General features: G+C 36.9%; 1 protein-coding gene across 5 annotated transcripts in view; it reads left to right on the top strand.

Moving 5' to 3' along the window:
- The window catches only part of LOC121632606 (rho GTPase-activating protein 44-like), a 106,383-nt gene that overhangs the window by 41,151 nt on the left and 45,217 nt on the right, over positions 1 to 20,015 (top strand). The gene's annotated exons all lie outside the window — the stretch shown is intronic.

Genomic DNA, 20,015 nt, shown 5'->3' with positions numbered 1-20,015 from the left:
CTGATTGCAAATTTCTTGGATAATTCAGATTCCCAATCTGCTAATTCCAATTCTGATGAAACTCAGGTTTTCTCTTAAAAAATAAAATCAATGGAACTTAAAAAAAAAAGTGCACTTTTGAAAATGAAGATTGATGTAATTAAAACAGGGGAATTCACCAAGACACCTTTAGGTTGTTTTCAAATGGAATCACTTGAATAATGGCATTTTTTTTCTGCACAAACATGCCCTTCCAGTCAAGCTGAATGCCATATTCAAGCATCACAGGGATGACATATTCCTGGCACTTGTAGAAGCTGATCAAGCAGAAAATCTTCCCATTGTGATAACAGGCCAATCAATCGGTGCATCCTTATTTCTATCTATTTCTGACTAAAGTTAGCATGATATGAAGCTTTGAGCAACAAAGCTAACATGTACTGTAATAATAATAATAATGATAATACATTTTATTTCTGGGTGCCTTTCATGACACTCAAGGTCACTTTACAGGAACAGAATAAAATACAATAAAATGAATTAAAACAGGACATTTTAAACTAACCAGTTTAAAAGTTTAACTAATGTACAGAGCAATTGGTCACTGGTAGTGACAGTTTAAACAGATGGGTTTTGAGTTTTGATTTAAAAGCAGAAATTAATCAGTGTTGCAGAGGTCAGGGTATATGATAGTGAGCCAGTGGAGCTGCTGCAGGACAGGTTTGAAGAGGATTTAATACCCATAAGTAACATTACTGTTTGTTATCATTTTAATTTGAGAAAAATGAAAGCAAACCAGGACTTTATTTCATGAAGACAGTCAGCAAGGGATGTAGGTGGAATAAGGGAATCAGGTTTGGGGGAGAGGTAGAGCTGGGTGTCATCGGCGTAGCAGTGGAAGTTGATGTGATATTTCTAAAAGATATGGCCAAGGAGTTCAAGGTTCAAGGAGTCTTTATTATTCCTGTGGGGTAATTTGCTATGCAGCAAGCAGTAAAACAGTCAAATGATGCAGCAATCATTAAGAAACAACCATAAATAGCAAATGGATAATCATAAATAAAAACAGAAAATAGAGCTAATTGTTCAGCAGACCAATGGCAGCAGGGGCAAAAGAATACTTGTGTCTGCCAATTCACAACAACATCACCTCAAGGAACTTAACAGACTCAGCCAAATTCAATACAATTCATTGCAGTCCAGTTGTAATCCAATTAAATCCACATTAGTTCGACTTATAACTGTAAATATAAGCCAGTTCATTAAAATAGCTGCCTATCTGGAAACAAACGGATTGCAGTGAATTATTGTGTTGCAGCTGACAGTGTGTGTTCATTACTGGGTAAAATGTTATGTTATTTTTTTTTCTTGCAGCTAAAATAAAAAAATCAAAAACAGCTTGTTTTCCCCATCCAGGATGAAAACCCACAATCAGTTAACCATTTTAATTCACTACAGTTTAGATCACCTTTACAAAGACAAACTCTCCCTAGCTTCCTAATTTTTTTTACATTTAATGGCTTTATTTTTTATACTTGAAACAAGTAATACATTTAACATGTTGGGGTTTCACAATGGTTTTGTGTTTCGCCGTATTTCCCCACAACAAGATGTTCCTGTTTTTTTATGCTGTCATGTGGCCATGTGGGGTTTCTCCATGTATGGCTTCCTTACACGTTCAAAACATGCAGGTTAGGTTAAAATGCATCCAGAGTGGATTATGATTAGTAATCCAACCTGGATGCACCCTGCTTTTTGCTCAGTGACTTCTGGGATAGGGTTCAGCCTCTCTCCTGTATTGCTGCACAAAAGAAAACATTCATAGAAAATGGATTAATGTACAGTACGTTGGGGTTTTTGACTGTTTTGACAAACAACTTAAGACATCTGAAAAACTTGGCTCAGGTATGATGAATTTTTAAATCAAACATATTTCTCATTTAAGACAAAGAGAAGGAGAAAACATCCATATATGAGAAGCTGAAATCAACAATGTTTTAGCATTTGGCTTAATAAAAAGATTTAGGGAACTAAAACAAAATATTTTTTACATGATGAGCATGAAAAATCAGCAGTGAAAGCCATCTTACTATTTAGTACTGGTTTAGCTCTGGTGTTCTTCCACTGCTTTGTCTGCAGATTGTGTTTCAGCATTGTGTTGTGTGTGTGCAGATCCATAACTAAATACTTTTCCCTGTTGGTCATTGAAGCACCTGAGTCTTGATCTTTGCTCCATGCAGCACCTCTGGGATGAACTAGAATGCTGACTGTGAGCCAGATCTGATCACCCAACCTAATTGTTGGACTTCAGTTATGCTCTTGTGGCTAAATGGAAGCAAATCCCTGCTGCCTCATTCGACATCTGCTGGACAGACTGCAGCCATGAGCGAAGCCTGCAGAGAAGCAGATTTTTAACTGAGATGCACAGAATTTACCGAAGGTGTGATGATGACATGTCCTAGTATTGCATATTTGACCATGAAGCATGTTTTTATACTTCTGCGTACACTAAATTTAAATGTATACCTGGGACAAGGGCTAGTAATGAGCATGATGGAAAAAAAAACTCTCAAACTCAATAAATCTCCATTAAAAACTTGTTTTAACTTTTCTTTTGCTATATACAAGCATAATCAAATTACTTAAAATATCCATTAGTCAGAAAATATACCTCCTCATGAGTATATCAATCAGAGTGTTCTCAGTTTTTGGAAATCAGGAGCTAAACTAACTGCTACTCACAAATTGGCAACAAAAGGAGCAATTTTCTGCCATTTAAACAAATCAACCTAAAACCAATTCAAAGTGTTTGATAGTGAATTATAAACTTGTATCTTTTGTTAAGACAGTTATTTACAGTTAGTCTCTCATTTGGGATTTTTTTCATCCATTTTTATGGTCTTGTGTTTGGTATTTTGGGGATTCGACTGGCAGAATCATGAATCCCAGGATATGTTGAGCATCAACCACACACACAACAATGCTTCGCCCATTGGATGTTCTTCAGTTGAGAAAAGGAATCCAGCATCAAATTAATCCTTTCATGCATTGTGTTCACTACAGTGGACACCTATTTAAAGGGTGTTTTCTAGTGTATTCATGGGTAAAGATGGCATATTTGCAAATTAACCACTTCAGTGGACATTAATGAGTCATCCAATACAGTGATCCCTGATGCCCATCTCCAGTCCTCAAGGCCCAGACGTTCAGTGTTTCCCTGCTGCAACAGACCTGACTCAAATTAATGGCTCAGTAGCAGACTTGTGCCGAGACCCACTTAATTTGGTCAGGTGTCTTTGCAACAGGGAAACATCCAATACCTGCAGGATAGTGGGCCTGAGGACCAGGGTTTGGGGTCACTGATCCTATGCACTGCCACTCACTGAAGAATAAATAAATATAGTATAAACTTTAAGATATGAACATACATTGTGATTACAAAGTTCGCCCCAGTAATAAACAGGATAAGAAAATGATACAATTATATTTCTATAGAATATCTATATTATATAAATATAATAACATATTATTTTATTAATTTTTTATACAGTAGATCAAAATAAATAAACTAAAAAAGATATTAAAAATAAGGAAAAGCACCACTGTACATGTCTGTAGAAGGTAAATATTGTATGTGGAAAAAAATGTGGCACTGTGTTTTAATAATTCATGCATCAGAGGCTTAACTACATTTAGCATTTGCTCAAAGGGACTAAGAAATGTTTCAGGTTTCAGGTGTTAACATTTGTGTGCAAGAAAACTTTAGCTTAATTCTCTGAATTCCTCCCCGTTTTTCCAAAGTTGAGAGTTTTCTGACTGCTGTCTGCTGAAGGCACTGGCTACTTATAAAAGTATGTCACACAACTTTAAAAACTGAAATCTCCTTTTAATCCGAAGAAGGTCATACTTAGATTATGCAATAATTAAATTATATAGTAACACATTTTGCTGCTTTAAGATTTATTCCCCAGCCTTCTGCAGTCAGAGCAGAAAAGGGTGGACATAATAAAACACACTTTTATATAATAAAGCCTTTAGATGGGAGCAAACGATGACATTATCATGTAATCTGAATATTGTCTTATTTAAGATTTCTGTTCATGTAAATGTTCCCATTATGTTGTCATAACTCCCAGAAATGACGTTAATTCAGGACTGTTTATATCACAAGATGCTCTTCCTCACAGTTCGGGAATGCAGGGAATTCTCCTCGAGTCTCACAGCTTCCTATTTTTGTTGGTACTGTAGGCCACACATGACCTTTTTCTGTGTGCAGAGAAGATATTTGTTTTCTGCAGACGAATATTTTCTCTTTTTATCATCTTTATAAACAGAAACATAGTTTTTTGTTCAAAGTGTAATTTGATTTACCATAAATGAAGAGCTCCAGTATCACAAGCAGTTAATGCAAATTTCTTCACTTTGAATAAAATTAAGTGTTTGCTTAAGTTAAATCAAGCTTGCATAAAACAAACTATAAAACAACCACAGTTGAATGAAGAACTGTACACAGAAACTCAAGAGGAAGAAATTATTACAATTAAATTCATTACAAAAAAATGAGCGTAAAAAATAAACTAAACAAAGTCTTGGGTGTGCTGCATCATTCTGCACTAGCTGCAGGACAGATAAGTACAGTTCCTTACAGTAGTCTATCCTAGAGGTGATACATTTATTGATAACTGTCTTCATGTCTTTAATAAAAGGAATAGATCTCAGTCAAATTTCAGTATATTCCTCAATGTGAAATTCTGTTGTGACAAGCTAAAGTCTCCATGAAATGGCTAACTGAGTGGTGTTTACCGCTTCATGTGTTTCCTGTGAAACAGAAGCTGACAAGGCAACATCCTTCTGGAAAAACAAAGTGTACTCTGGTCAGCTCTGTGGTCTGATTTGGCACCATTATTCTGCATCAGCATTGGTGAAATTCAAAATTTGTCCAAACATTTAATTTACTGGACCTGATGGAGTGGGTGGGAGGGTTGACAGGTAGGATGGCAGAAGAACTGTGAAAGAAAGTTGAAGGATGATATATATAACCTCACCGCTTTTCTCCCTTTTTAGTATATCTTTAACTCTAGCGTCTGTTATATTGCTGAAGGTTATAATGGAAAGGAACCATTAAGAGGATGTTGAACTGGTACATCTCCTCAGTTAGGATGTAGCCAAGCTGGAGCATGCCTTTAACTTAATGTGACATTTACTATATATTTGAATATGTAAATTTTCCCAGTGATCTTCACTTCCATTTCACAGCTCTGAAGCAGTCTGGACCGACCGCCAGAGCTGATCTAATCTAGACCTAACCCTGGGTTTCTGACTTGTTTATATCCCATTTACATAAAAAGTAAAGATCAACATCACTATCAACTACCAACTCAGTAATAAATATTTGTTGAATTAACATCTCTTGGAACTTTTCAATATAAAAGATCCATCAGTCAGAGACAATAAAGACAGGTGAAGGTGTAACCTCATTATCTAAAAAAATGATAAAACTATTATCTATCTTGTCTTAATTCAAGATGTTTTTAATTTTGTGAGGTGTCCTGTTTGCAAAAAGCTGAATATTTCCAGATAAATCTGTCATGCAGCACTCTTTTGCGACTCTCTCTCACATGCACGGTTTTGTTTTAAACAGCGAGAGATGCCAGACAGAGGAAGTGATGTCATGCTGTAAAATCACAGCTTGCATTCATGAAGCAGCGACACATAGCCCGTTGGCTCTGGATCAGAGCTAAGACGCCTGAACGATCAGTCAGAAGTGAATTTTTTCATGAACTGTCGCCTCAAGAAATGTGATAGGACAAAAGTCGAGGCTCCGATGTGAGCAGCGAAGCCCTGGCTGTGTGACCGAGGAGCAGTGAGGTCAGTGGTATCCATGACGACAGCCTAACCTTGCTTTGCTGAAAGCTACAGCAGAGACAGACTGTCTGAAGATGAAACAGAAGAAAAGCCCACAACAACAGAGAAATGAGAGATCATCTCATTAGATCATTGTAATTGTCAGCCAGTATCAGCAACAGTACTCCATTTTCAAACCTTCTTCTAGTTTGACAGCGCTGTCACAACCCCAGGGTCCTGCTCCATATTGTCTCATCCTGCCTGTCACCTGCTCTACGTATTTCACTGCTTCAGCAATGCCAACATGAACATAAAGGCGCTTTTGTTAATGTGGAATTCCTCACCCTTGGTACATTTCCTAAGTTTGGAACTGCTTTCTGGCAGCTTTGCTTTCTCCTCCTCAGTCCTCACAGTTATTAGTCATTCTCTGTAAGTGTTGAGTATGATGAGAACTTGGCAGGAAAGAAGCCTCTCTGCTCAATCAGTACTCCAGCAGAGATGAGTCCAATGGGTGTCCTCTGCCCAGCTGCCAAAACGCTGAACCTGGACGGTTGACAGCGAGTGACGAGAGGCCCAGACAGAAACGGCAGCTTTTACAGAGGTGTAAAGACAGAGGAGGGGAGAATAAATTAAGCTGGAGAGAGATAAAAAAAAAACAACAGGAGAGCGATGATGAGTGAGCAGCCTAAGAGCACAAACCTGCTTGCCAAAATGTGAGATCCTCATAGAAAACATTGTTGGCTACGACCCAAGTTCTGTTGAGAAGAGATGACTGGGTGGAGGCTGGTGGGGGAGGGTGGTCAGGATAAACAAAATATGTCTGTATCTGGATGAAGCGCAGCTACATCAACAGATGTTCAGTTTACTGTGGGAAAGCTTCAGGGATTTGTCAAAATTATAGGTGCCAAACAGCAGACTAACTGATGGCTCAGCAGACTTTCACCTGCTCCTATACAAAGGAAGTCTATGAATCTTTATATTTCAGATGCTTTGTTGCTCTGCTGCAGTGGTTTCAAACCTGGAGGCTGCACCTCAAGGGCTCCACGGTTACAATGAGTTGTGTTACAAAGTTACACTCAGTTTCTCTCACACTACGGTCATGCAATCAAACCAACTCTGCATGCACACATGCCTACAAACAATCTAATTTGTCTAACTCATTGTCAGTAAATGCAGTTATGAATATTTCTTTGCAAAGAAAGTTGATAAAGAGATGCACGACTGATTTTTCCTGCTACTGGAAAATGTGTTATGAATGCTATACAGCCAGAATAAAAAAGAAAACAGATATCTAAGAATCGACACCAGTAACACAAAAGAACTGAAAAGGCTTATATGCTCTTGAGAATAATTGGGATTTTTGTGTGTGTGAGAAAGCAGCAGATGCGTCTTGCTGTCCAGTCAGTGAATTTGGGATTAATGTGCTCAGATTGCACATTTCAATGTTTCAGCGTCTCTGTTGTCATCCGTCTTGTTCAGACCAGCTGTGTAAAGACACAAAAATAAAGGCACTGGGTTGTGGACACATGGACAGCCTGTCTCTGTGTGTTAGTCTGGAGATTCACTCATTTTTCTCTGTCATTTTCTGTTTCATTTGATAGTTAAATGAATAATTTCAGATGTTGGAAAATGCTGCTGTGCATTTTTGTTGTTGTTTTCTAATATTGTCACAAACAATATGCAAGTTAGTTGACAAGAAAGCATTTTTTGAGGATTTTCCTCTAGAGCAATTACAATATGAGGAGTTATATTTTTAGCTGTACTGCAATATTGATACCATCAAAGCAAAAACCATTAAAATTTCAGTCTGTGCTGCACAGCTGCTTGAGTAGTTCATTGCCTTAACATCAACAACAACAACAACAAAAAAACAACCAAAATTAATTTAGACCTCTATTGTAAGAAACTCAAATCTTAGAGGAAATAATTCTGTTGTCTGCCTCACTGTTATTATTATGGCTGATAAAGAATGTTCTTATTTCAGGTTTGACCTCCCAGTAAGACCATGCCTACCTTTCTTCTGTAGCCTGTTCTGGCTGAAAGGAATACTTTGCAGACAGCAGCCTTGAACCTTTATCAGTAATAAACTAAATGAGTTATGAGCTGATTAAACAGGCCTTTAGTTAAAATGGTTTAACATTAGCTGTAAATTTTCCATTGAAGCAAGCTGACACTTTTATTTATTAACCGACGTCTGTAGAATCATGCTAATCATCAGAGGCTTTCAGATAGGTCACCTCTAAAACTAGACGTGTATACTCGTCACGTTGTGTTATAAATACTCCAAATAGCCATTTCTGTCTCATAAAAAGTTTTCGTGATATTATAAAAGCAGCATCGTTTAGTCCCAGTAGTTGAAAAGTGAATTTCTAGAAACGTTAAAGTAGTCTACAATCTCCTAAAGTTGATTTTTTTTTTTCTAGGCTTTACACAATTTTGTCGCCTTGTCAATTGTGAGGGCCAACAGAGGTACTCCGAATGAATCTGGAATGAGTCAGGCCATTTCATTGTGTTCAGCTGAGAAAAGCAGGAGGGATTTAGTGCTGCTCTAAAGAAAACTCTCTGGAGAGCTGGACCTGGACGCTCCAAACATTGGCTGTGAACAGCATTTTGATAGGCTGTGCTGTTTGGAGCAGCTTTATTCCTCAGTTTGGTTTTGTTATCTTGTGCTGTGTTGTCTGGCATGTCATTACTGTTACTGCCTGACATTTGGTGGTTTATTGTCAACAGCTCAAAGCTGAATATTATGGGGATTTTCTTTTTTAATGTCTTACTTTTCAAGCCTAGTTTTACTTCTTCTAACACATATTGTTGCTGAAGTCAGATATTTTTGCAACACTGCCCCTGAGACATAAAACACAATATGAAGCAAGATATAACAAATAAACTGCTTAGAGAAAAACTAATTGTAGCTGTTTTCTTTATTTTGTCTGTGTTTTGACTTGCTTTTTTTTTTTTTTTTTTTTTTTGGTCTAGATTGCTTACAACTAAAACATTTAGCAGCTTACATGACCATAATTAATACTGTGCTAATACAGTATAGAATTTTGGTATCTATCTGTCTATCTGTCATAGTTTCGTGCCTTTAATTTGAATTACATGTTTAGTCAAATCTGATAGACGCAGCTATAAATAACATAGTTAAGAAAGAGAGAATCTCTGGCAGCTTTGTTCTTCATCCACCCACATACACTGGACCTCACCTTCCCTTTTTCTTTTAAAGATGTGGTTTCTCTTGAAATTTCAGCACATCAGGAATTTTTTAAATGGCTTAATGATGGCAAGTTAGTGTAAATGCTCAGTTATTCAGGTCATAGTACTCTCAAGAGCTTGAATAGAAAGTAATTGGACTTTGTTTCTCGATACTTGAAGATGTTTTATCTCTTATCCAAAAGCTTTCTAAATTTATTACTAGCTGGTTGGGAGTTAGCTAGATGATAGCTTTGTATTCTACCTCTCTTTCACAGTAAAACAGAAGAGTGGGTGACCTTGAAGGCAAAAGAAGCTGTTAGATTATGTGTATGTATGTGTTTGTGTTGTGATACAGATAAAAGATACAGATCTCGTCTCAGCTGGCTCTGCATTGGCTCGACAACCAGCGCCGCACCTTCGGCTCCACACAGAGAAAATGACTCCACTTTACACCAGTTCTTCATTCATCCTGACACACGTTCTCCTCTTCCTCGTTTGATCAATCCAGCTGCTCTGTCACTGCAACACCTGCTGCCATAGCAACCAGCACCCCCATCCTAGTTAGCAGCAGAGAGAAGCATGCTGGGTAATCTGACTTCACCTGGAACGTTTCTCCTGGGGGACTTTTTTGTCCTTGAACCATTTTTACCTCATCATACACCAATTTTCTTGCCCATGGCGGACTGAATAAATTATTCAATACATGAGACCTTTTTAAAAATAAGCCCACACATGTTGCATAATGCTGTCAAAGTGTGTTACATCCTGCTGGTTTGGTCTGTTTTTTCAGTCTGGGTTAAAAAACCAGCTTGATATAAAATAAATGTTCTATTTGCTGCTTTTTGGGCTCCTGCAAATGCAGTCAAACACATCAAATTCTCAAGAGTGTGTCAACAGAGAGATGTCTAATGTCTGTGTCATCACGTTGTCTCTGTAGGGAAATTAATAAAGAAAACAGCTGTAACAAAGCTTTTATTCTCATAGCTATTAAATGTTCTTTCTTAGGGGTGGTTTTCTAGAAGCTCAAACTTTTTTCTGGTTCAAGGGAGGTTCAAGTGGCAATGTTAAAATGTGGAAAAGCCAAAACTGCCTCATAAACTCTTAGAATACTGAATCATAGCAGGAATCTAACAGGAATTCATAGTTACTTTTTTTAAATATACATTTATTACACCTCATACACAGCTATCACACCTTTGTGTGCTGGTCTTGGCCTTCCTAGAATTATAAAACTGCATGGTCCATGCACTGGGGTTAAATAATTTTGTTTGGAGGTTCAGTAAATAGTTTCAGGCTCAGCTTTATAGTCTAATAAACAAAATAAACAAAAGCAAAACCCCTTCACGTGAACGCGCAAAACGAAGGGGAAGGGCTAAGGGGTGAAATGGGATTCACCCTTAGTCTCACCACAGTGACAATACCGTAATTTTCAGTTATGTTTGGTTAGTTTTAGGAAAATCAGATTTTTTATTTCTATGATTAAATGCTTTTAAACAACCGCATCATAAAAGAGATTATTTCTGGTTTAATATGCCAACACAACACAAAACTTTATTTTGACCTTTTGATGAGTTCATAATTTTATATGCTACCTATTTTCCTCTGTTTGTTTTCCATGAACAACTTAATTAACATTTATCTTAATTAACTGTGATATAAACATAAATTACAGTTCTTAAATTTTGTAATCAGTACAGTGCATTACACCTTCTCTTCTTAGACCCTAAATTCAAAACAGAAAATAAATAAATAAATAAATGTCACACATGAACATACTTATTTATTGGATTGAAATAAATGAATAAATGCATACTTTTACACTTTCTACCCCTGCTAGTTACCGTCCTGGTTGGTAGATGTGTAAAATGCTTTTTTTTTCTTTTTTTTTTTTTACAATTTTTAATACATTTCAATCTTCTTTTTCTTTGGTGTATTTTATAGTTTTTACATTACTTTGCTATATTTAAGGTATATTAGTGTTATATTTTTGTTTTCTTTGTGCAGCACATTTACAAACCTTTTTTTTCATTTCAGAGGGTGAAATTTAAATTCCAAATTAAACTAATAATTCAAGCACTATGAGCAACTGAGTAGTTTACAACTTTAAGTAATTTTACTCCTTTACTTTACTACATGTCTGAGGAAATATTGTAATGCCACTTTTTTACATATTTAACAGCTTTAATTAATTCATTTTCAGATCTTTTGCAATCAAAACATATTATACGTGAACTGCTGCAGCATTTATGTAGATCAATACATTTGCTATATCCCTCCATCCATTTAGGGCTGTAGAGTTTCATGTTCTTATTAATGCACCAGCAGTAACGGTAAAAATCCATTAATATGATATCCCAGATATGATGTGATACTAGATATCATTTACTACCTCCCATCAACATAAAGCCCCGGAGTGTGGCTGTAAATCCTAATCTTGTGTTTTAAATGTCACCGGTGGGCTTGTTTCATTTAATAAAACAGAAGCAACAATGGTGAAGCTGGCTGCTTTGCTCAGCTACGAAGCTGGATTCACTTCCAGCAAAAAAAACACATCAAAATTCCTGAAGGTGGCAGGAGAACATGATGACACCAGCACATCATTACTGCTGCTCTGTGTCAACAGAGGTTTGAACAACAGGAGCATTGCTGTAAAATAAAATGACCAACAGGTGATAAGCTGGAAAATTTAGGGAATCTTACGATGAAAACCCTTTATGATAATATTTGTGTTGCATAATTATATTTACTTTGTTCAGATAGTCCCTGACTGACTGGATTTTCACCTTTTTCAGATAAATTCAACTATGTTGATCAATCTACCATCATATCACGATGCACCGTAACTTAGCATAACTTATAACACAATACATTAATATGCTGCCTTGGGCAAATATGTAATAGCTCTTGGTTGACGTTAGTCACAACTTAAATTAGTCCTCTTCCATAAAGTCCCATTTTTCTAACTGCTTTGGAAACGAATGCATCTGTGAGTGTAGAATTTGAAGACTTGCTCATTATGCTATTTCAGTCTTATGGTATTCTTTTCCAGAAAAGTTGGTGCAACAGCAGAAGCAAAGTGTATGTAGATCAATGAGTAACAGGTAGTCAGGGGGACCTGGCAGAACCAAATGTGAAATAGCCACAACACAAAAATCATCTCGTTTTAATGACTAAATCAAACCATAAAGTCAGAATTTGCAGATTCCACCCGTGTTCACTGTTTGTGTTATAAACTGGTCCGAATTGTCAAAAACAAAGAAAATACTACAGCTAACATTTTACAATTAACAGAGCAAAAACAGTTGTCGTTGTACAAGAGCCTGCCCCCTCACCCAGATGCCTTAGCTCCTATTTATAAATCTCTCTGAAGATTTTTAACCAAAAACAAAGCTTCTCTGCTTCTGCATTCCTTATTACCTCTCCCGGTTTCTCTGTGCCAGTGGAAATCCCCGGGCGTGACGACAGAAGCTGATGCTGCAGTAAAATCCCGACTGCGCTGCTAAGGCTTTGATTTAGGAAGCTGTACCGCCCTTGATGTGTCAAGAAATTAACAAAAGCTGCACAAGAGCAAATGAGATTACAGATTTCTATTTCCAAAGCCAATCATGGCCATTTCTTGGCTGTTTTTGTTCCTTTTTAAACCCCTTTCTCAGCAAATTTGTCCAGACATCATATCTCATTGCCATTTTTTATGAAACTGAGCATTTTCCAAAATGTTAACCATGTGTTTATCAGCCTCTCTTTTCCTCAGCTAACCCCTGTAATGCTGTGTTATGATGACCCAAACCTCCCTGAGTGGAAATATCAGAGCAACATGAACAGCCGACTTTTTCCTTTCCTTACAGGTAGTATTTTTGGCAGAACAAATCAAACATATATACAAAAAAGACTATATTAAGATATCAGAGATAACATAATTTCTACTGATTAAAAAGGATGTAAACATCAGTTTCTCTGTTTTCTTCTTTATGCTTCAGCTAGCTTTTTTATTATAGATTATCTGCAGAAAAGTGAGAAAGATCTGTCAGTATGTGCAGTAAATTCACATTGTCCAGTGTGCAGCTGCTTTTGCAGTAAACCTCCCTGACACTCAGCACTGCAGTTACATTATGCTGCAGCTGTAGCTTTAATATACAGTTAATAATACATACATTTCCCTCAGTGAAAGGTTTGGTCAAAGTGTTATCGAATCTTGCCTCCTTCAGGTAATGGAGGACATAACATTTCAAACTATAGACATTTGACTGATTTGCCTTCCTTTTAGAGGTTATTATAATAACCTGTTCCGCAGGGACATTTGCAGATACGATACATGCAGGTTTGTGAGGTTAGGCCAAAGTCACTGAGCATTCTGTAAATTTCTATCCTCTGAGTGGAAAAACATACCATGGCAGCTGACAGCAGCTTGTTTGCCTGTGTTAACCTTCATATCTATCATACCGTGCTGGAAAGGAGAGTTATGTGTGTGTGCATCTACAATGCAATCTAAACAACTGTCATTCAGGGGAAAAAAAACATAACATGAGTAATAGTCCTTTGCTATATTGGCAAGTTGGATTCACTTCGCTTAACATGAATTTGTGTACTTATCAGCAGATTTTTCAGACGAATTGACTGATTTGTGGTGGCAACAACTACATGAATCCACAGGAAAAGTAGGTGTTTCTTATGACTTTGTGTTGTTAAAGAGGAAATTAATCCAGAGGAGCAGCAGCACTTTAAACCTGAGGTAAAATCCTTGATTTGTACACTGTGTGTCAGAAAGAGATTAGGTTAAGTCAATACATTGAGCCAAAGCCACACTGATTGGGCAAATAGGGTTTCTTTGCTAAATCAACCGTGGTGGTTGTTCAAAATGGATAGTGCAAGGATTCTCAATCCTGGTCCCTAAGGGCTGAAGTGTTGCAGGTTTTAGAAGTTTCCCTGCTGCAACACACCTGATTCACACTCAGATGCTCTGCATAAGTCTGAATCAGGTGTGCTGCAGAAAGGGAAACTTCTAAAACTTGCAAGACAACGGCCCTTAAGGACCAGACTTGAAAAGCTCTGGGCTAGTGTGTGATGTGTTGCTGTAAAGCAAAATGCTGTTACGTGATGCATGGGAATGGAAAAAAAACAAAAATAAATAAAAAAATAAAACAAACAAACTTATGAAGTGTGGTTTAAGGACTCAGGACACTGCAGTGAAAGACTGGCTCCAGAAATGTACATGATCAATATTAGTGCACCATGAAAATGAGTCAGAAGCAGAGAGTTTTATGATTGGAAACTTGTAGTGGTGCTTTAAGAAAAACAAGCAAAAAAAAACAACCAAAAACAAAAACAAAACAACAAGAAAGTGTAAGTAATGACATGAAGAAGCAGTATATATATATATATATATATATATATATATGTATATATATGTAACCTGTATATAGACCTATAGAAACAGTAGGTTTCTTTATGTTATGTTCTTTATGTGTTTAAATGCTAATTTTGTTTTTGCTAGAATATTAACTTCTCATTTAAAATTGAATAGAATTTAATAACAGAACACAATACTAACTTAACATATTAGCTACCAGGCCTTGCTAGATTCTAACTTAGCTAGCTTTGCTAGCTACCGTTACAGGGTGTAACTCTGTGGTGTAGTTTTGTGAATACTAACAGACCTCACCTCCTTTGGTAGCCAGTTTTGAAGCCTGTTATGCTAACAAACCTTGTTTAATTGTGCTTTTGGGGACTAAAAGCAAGTTTTGTAGTCCTTTCAGTTGTCTCAAATTATTGTATATGCATAAGGATTCAGGAGGAATTTAACACTTAAAAATGAGATTTTTGCCTGCCTCAGCTGAAGGGAGCATAAAAATCAATAAATCCAGTGAAGAAGCTGCATTGGTCCATCGTCCTCCCAAAACCAGCTGTCGCATCAAATCATTAATCTTTCAATCTAAACACAACAGTCTAAGGTTAGATCTAACCTCTTTGTCAGATCTCATTTTGCCTCCTTTATTCTGGGTTAGTGTGTTATCATAAACATGAAGTGTTAAATTTTTCTAGTCTAACCTGTTGAAAGGTGTTGTAAAAAATGAGTGGTGGTTGAGACAGAGTGAAAGGACCAGATTGTCAGGTCTTATTCTTCAGAATGCCATTCCCCTCCCCTCTTCCCTCCCTCATTCACTCTCTCAGTTTCTTATCTTCTATCTCTCACTCTGCTTTTCCTCTTTTTCCGACTGGTTACTGTCACTGGGCTCCTGCCTCAGAACAGCTGGTTTACCACCTGTTAGCAGGGGGAATGTGGAAGAGAAAGCTGCAGATCAGCAGGGCTAGATCCTCACGCAGGAGCAGCGCTCCTATGTAAGTCCACTCAGCCGCAGCAGGGTGACCTCAATGTTGTTTTCAGTTGGACTAAATTGCATGGAAATCTGTTTGTGGCAGTAAATAGTAACAATGGATGTATTGTTAATGCTGTTTGAAAAGTGAGGGAAAGTAAACTTCCTTGGTATGGTGCTTCATTTTGGTCAGAAAGGATTCAGACTGTTGGAAATGTGTTTATCTGGGTTCTTTGAAAAGTTCTTTATGAAATTATGTTTTAAAGTATGTATGCAGCAAGGATTTGGAGCCTACATAATAGCATATTTAAATATAATGTATGCTTTGGAAACCACATCCTTAAGGTTGTTTAGTTTAATATGTTATTAACCACTGAGCCTCATATGGGTTATTTAATTTGTCACCAAGTAGATATAATTTTAAAAGTAAAAAAAAGTTAAAAGTAATAGGAAAATGGTTTGTGTATTATGCTCTGACGTCTGGTGAGGTGGCCACTGAGGACTCTGCCTTATAGATCTTAAATCATCTCATCTTACCCACACTATGGAGGGCAAACATAGCTTAACATGTTGCTGTTTAGATATGAAATCACACTTGCACAAAACAGATATGAGCTATTTTGGTGACCTATTGTCTCTGGATTAAGTTATTAACATTGTTAACTTCTGAAACTTACTTTCAAATGTTGCAAAGATGCAGCAGAGATGTCAGTGCAACATGAGGATGATAGGGCTGGACGATAAAACAATATCACAGTTAAATTTAAATTTACATCAATTTAGGTGATAAGCATGAGACAAAACAATACACCTACAATACAATACACCTTTATTGTTAGACACATGTCTGATATACATATATATATATATATATATATATATATATATATATATTTGAATCAGGTGTGCTGCTGCAGGGACATATCCGGTACCTGCAGGATACTGTCCCTCAAGGACTTGAGTTGTTGTTCCCTGCTTTACAAAAGCATGCATCAGTATGAGGGGTTTTAGAGACACATTTATAACTTTCATTCAGGTTATCCCACAGTAGGATCAACCAAACCAGACTAGGAAACTGGCCTTGAACTTGGCAAAAAAATAAATTTTTCAAATAAGGAGAAACCCAGAACTTTAGCACAGTAAACTCTACTGTCCATTTAGAGCTAATAGACTTCCTAAGGCTTGAGTGTCATGCTAAGCTATATGTTTTCTCCTCCAGGGATTAAAGAAGTTTCCCTCAGGAGATGCACTCTTATCTTAGACAGCAGAATTGATAAACAGCTGCTGAAAGTTGTTTGCATCAGAATAACATCAGAGCTGATAAAAATCAGCAATAGAAAGAGCTGAAAGCAGGAAGGAAATAGTGTCTTTATATTTAGACATGTTCAGATGCACTTATGTTATACAACAATATGTTGTCCTTTTTTATTGTCTGCAGATCAAATTGAGGTACAGACAAAGCATTTTCCTTTTAAAATTGGTTGTTGAAAATCTGTTTTTTTATATATATATATATATATTTTTCCTTTGCAATACCTATTCTTATAGCACAGCTTTCACCACTTTGAATTTTATGGCATATATGTAGGAAATAAACCTGTGCATGTCTTCACCACTTGAAGCTGCTCAGGTTTGCATGAAATCAGATATCACTCATATATTTTATCTGTGGGCATTATATTGCACCAAAGAGAGTCTTGATACTTACAGATGCTTTTGTGAAAGTGATGTCTGATGTATAATCAATGTGTGGAACAGGATCAGAGCAGGCATTAGGAATGATCGAATATTTATATGAGTAAAATCTCTACGGTTTATAGCTTTACTGCAGAGCATGTTTCCTCTCTGCCGTGTTGTCTGTGTTGTATTTACAGATCATACCTTTGCTAACTGTTTATTAATTACTGTGCTCTGCAGTACCATTAGTGGTTTATTAACAAAAACAATAGCATTGTTTTGGATGTTCAAATTATTGATTTGACTGGTGGGTTTGTTTCTGACGATATGCCAGTTTTGACAGCACTTTGATGGGGAAATTTCAATTAAATATACCCCTTCACAGCCAAGCATTTTTTATATTTACAAAAGGAAAGCATGATTTCAGATTTCAGATGTCACAGGAGTCTGTGACAATAATATGGTTTTAAACCATACACGATTTAGGAAAATTCACAACATGCCTTAAGACAGATGTTCTAACATCACTATCAATAAATGATCTTTATTAGGTAATAGCCAAGTCCTATTCCGTTTTCTAAACACCCAAAAGCATACTGGAGTTAAGGGGCAAAGCTAGAGGTGTGGCCAGGGTGGCACTGGCCACCTTGACAACCTTGGCCAAAGACTGGACACCATCGGTGATTGACAGGTGACTGTAGGAGGAGGACAGAAATGTCTTTCCAGACACACATGGATCACCAGAATCACTACATCAGTTTGAATTCAATTTTAAGTGCTTTCCAAATTAGTCATCCTATAAAAATATTGACATTTGGCTGCACGTTTCTAGAAGAGATTTTTGTCCTGATGTTAGCCGTGCTAATCCAATTATATAGTAGCTTGAGTTTAGTTTTAAGATATTGTGGGGCAGCCATGTCATATTTAGTTTTCAGTGAGTGTATTAATGGACTAGACATCAACTCAGTTAATCAAGATTTTCATAATGGAGCTGAAAATAATTTCAAAGAGTACCTCAGCACATTACTTAGCACTGACTAAGTGAGAGCTGTTCCAGGTCAATTTAAACAGGAGGCTAGCAAGGCTGCTGGTTGATTTTAAAGCAAGCTATGGCATGAACATGTCAACAAATATAACCTGTAACCAGTTTTATTTTGTACAGGATTTTGAACTTGTTATGAATATTTCCACTTCGTGATCCAGATTATTAATGTAAATATGTTTTATTTCTCATGTCTCCCTAATGTAACCACACTTATCACAGCAGTGGATGTGAGTGTATTTGTTAAGGAGAGGAATTCTTAGGATTCCTTCTTAGTAAATGTTCCCCCTGATAAAGTCTTGCCCATTCACCCCATGTATAAAGGTCTAGCCCCACTGTTGGAGATAAACCAGAGATCATGTTGAAATACATTCATTATTTACCTCTGTTTTGTGGCTAATTCACGTTTTCCTGTGAGACTGAGCTGAGACACAGGGTTGTAATGCATAGATGACGTTTTATAAACTGTCAGAAAAATCTTCTCATCACAGTCTTTTGTGTGCCTATAGATGTTAAACAGTAAAAAACTATGTTTTCTAGGACCTTCATTTATGTTTTTTTCTGGGTTATTATCATAATGTTCTCTACAGGCCAATGGCACTCCAGTGATAGCTTTTCTCCAGAGTGCACCTGTACTTTATTATCAACCTGAGCTTCCTCATGGCCTTACATGCTGTGATATCACTCCGATTGAGGTCATGTTGCTCTGCTGAAGGCAGTACAGCAGCCTATAAACGCTGCTGTAAGAGTTTGCTTTCTGTACAATGGCTTCAAGGTTTAGACGTGACTAGAAGTTGATATTTATGGTGTTTTTTTTTTTTTTAAATACCCGGAAGGATCTGGTAATCCAGGGACTTAGAGAAATCACAGCTGTAAAAATCTCTTCCCATTCATGGTTTTTATAAGATATCTACCAGCTGTGATAGTTAGTACTCATGTTATTGATTTCTATTTGTGAGTCTGTGTGTGTTTCATTATGACAAAAATGTCTGAAGTTGTAAGCTGTTAACAATCACAATTCCTAGTGTTTTGCTGGGTTTTTAGAAAAGTGTACCTCCTGTCACTTCCTGGGTTTTACATATCAGGACATAATAAAATTAGTTGGTCTTTTGTTCTAGGTTTAAAATTAAACTAATACAACTGCAGATGAACAACATGTAACTATTATTTAGCAAAAACCAAACCAAGATAAAAAGTGAAAAAGTCCATCCTTTCTGCTTCTGTTGAAATTAAGTGGGTGATTGTTAGCCAGGTACTGCTCACCAAATGCACTTGATTAATTTACCATCATCAGTGTGACCTCCTCTGAGCAAGTTTTTTCAGTTTGCTGCTCTGCAGCATTTAGGTGTGTGTTACACAATGCTAAGGATGAAGGAAATCTGCAGAGAAGCAAATGTGGCTGTATATCATTCTGGGAAGGGTTATAAGACCACTTGCAAACTATTCAGTCTATAATTCTACAGAGAGAAAGGTTATTGGGGGGAACATTTAGAACAGCTAAAAATTTTTACCAGTAGTGGATGTTCCAGTGAGTTCAACCTAAGAGATACCAATACTCAGAAAAACGAAGAGCTGCTGTACCTCACAAACTCTACAGGCCTTCGTTAGCATGTTAAATGTTAAAGTGCATGACAGTACAATTGTAAAAAGACTGTTTGGCTTGTTTAGAAGGGTTGTAGGAGACAGACTCTTCTCTCTTCTCTTCATGGCAGCATGATTTAGGTTTGTAAAGCTGCATCTGAAGAAAACCACATGACTTCTGGAACAATGTCCTTTGGACAGACCAGACCAACAGATCTGCAACAGAGAATCAAGATGTTAACATAAAATCCAGACTTGGCTTAAAGTGGCACTATGTAACTTTCTGACATAAAAAATATGTGTTTCTAAATCCTTTTGATGCCACAGTACCATTCATGATCCACATTCCTGGAGCTATAGTTGTCCAGCAGTGTCCTGAGACTGGAAAC

Source organism: Melanotaenia boesemani, chromosome 21 (genome assembly GCF_017639745.1).
Source record: "Melanotaenia boesemani isolate fMelBoe1 chromosome 21, fMelBoe1.pri, whole genome shotgun sequence".
Taxonomy (NCBI): Eukaryota; Metazoa; Chordata; class Actinopteri; order Atheriniformes; family Melanotaeniidae; genus Melanotaenia; species Melanotaenia boesemani.
The sequence above is the reverse complement of the archived record's forward strand: the minus strand, read 5'-3'. Positions and strand labels throughout refer to the sequence as shown.